The 1446-nt window shown below is 36.0% G+C and overlaps 1 protein-coding gene across 1 annotated transcript in view; it reads right to left on the reverse strand.

The window, feature by feature from the left end:
- Window positions 1-1446, reverse strand: part of NDUFC1 (NADH dehydrogenase (ubiquinone) 1, subcomplex unknown, 1, 6kDa) — a 16369-nt gene that overhangs the window by 12164 nt on the left and 2759 nt on the right. The window lies entirely within an intron of this gene.

Genomic DNA, 1446 nt, shown 5'->3' on the forward strand with positions numbered 1-1446 from the left:
GCATTCGCCTGGGCAACAGAGTAAGACTGTCTCAAAAAATAAAATAAAATAAAAAAATAAAGACATCCTTCTGACCAAGAGGTTTTATCTTGCACAACTGAGCCAGATTTTTGTGTATTCAATTCTCAGTTCAATCTGATGTCTAAAGATCATAGAAAAATATGTATAGGTAACGGAAACAATAAATTTTGAACCTTTAAAACTAATCCTTTAAACTTAATGCCATTTAGGTTAATTTTAAAAGCAAAACAAATGTTAGCAAATCTTTTTTTCCTTCTATATTTTCTTTAGCAATGTTCTTTTAAAATCTTTTTTAACCAAAAATTACTAACCAAAGAGTAAAATAATTGTGCTATGTTTTCTGGCTCATTTTTACATGTAAATGATGGGTAAATGTATTGCTAAATTGTGAGTCATTTTACTTTGTAAGCTAGTTTGAGCCTCCTGGACTCATGCTCAAGTAAGCAAACCACCCAACTCATGTGCTGAGTCAGTTGTTGGTTCTTAACTTAGTGGCTTCTTGTCCACTCAGCAACCTGTCAGTTGTATATCCTTTCTACATCTTTTGGAGGCTTGTCCTAACGAAGCTTTTGCTAATATTCAACAAGTTGAAACAGAAGCCACGTTTAGTCAGAGTATACAGTTTAGTCAGAGTTTACAGAACCAGTAAGCAAATTACTAATTTCAGTTCTGCTGTTGGGAAAGGCTGTTTTGTTCTTTTTTCAGAGCTTTGGTCCCTATGTTCTTTTACTATTATATATTTTGGGAAAGTGATGAGGAAATATAAGCACATTTCTCTCAGCATGTTAGAGCTAAGGGAAACTCACACTTGGAATATCCAGCTGTATGTGAAACTCCAAGTTGAAAAGAATCCTGATGAAGCAATTCCAGCCAGGAGCTAATAGCTGATATTTTGGTAGAAGTTGCCTCATAACATTCATTTAGCATTTTCAGAATTTGAACACTAAAACCTTATTCATGACTCAGGTGAAGAGAGGGGGATTCGAGTTAGCAGCTAGAAAACCAAAGTTTTAGTCCTAGATTTTTCTGCTGGGAAACATCTTACTGACCTCACATCTCCCAGGAACAGTTAAAAAAGAGCAAGAGTTGAAAACAGGATAAAATGCAAAACCACCATATATATGTTTATGGATTTATGATGCATGAGAATACTACAGATTAAATTCAAGACCTGGAGAGGGATGGACCTCCTGATGTATCCACAAGTTTTTATTAAAAAAAAAAAAGTCATAAGTGATAGCAAAATGTTAACATTTGTTGAATCTAGGTGACAGACCAGGAAGAGTGGCTCATGCCTATAATCCCAGCACTTTGACAGGTCAAGGCGGGAAGATCGCTTGGGGCCAGGAGTTTGAAACCAACCTGGGCAACAGTGCAAGACCCTATCTCTGCAAGAAATAAAAAAAATTAGCTGGGCATGGTGGC

This window comes from Propithecus coquereli, unplaced genomic scaffold, assembly GCF_000956105.1.
Source record: "Propithecus coquereli isolate 6110/MARCELLA unplaced genomic scaffold, Pcoq_1.0 Scaffold112, whole genome shotgun sequence".
Lineage (NCBI taxonomy): Eukaryota > Metazoa > Chordata > Mammalia > Primates > Indriidae > Propithecus > Propithecus coquereli.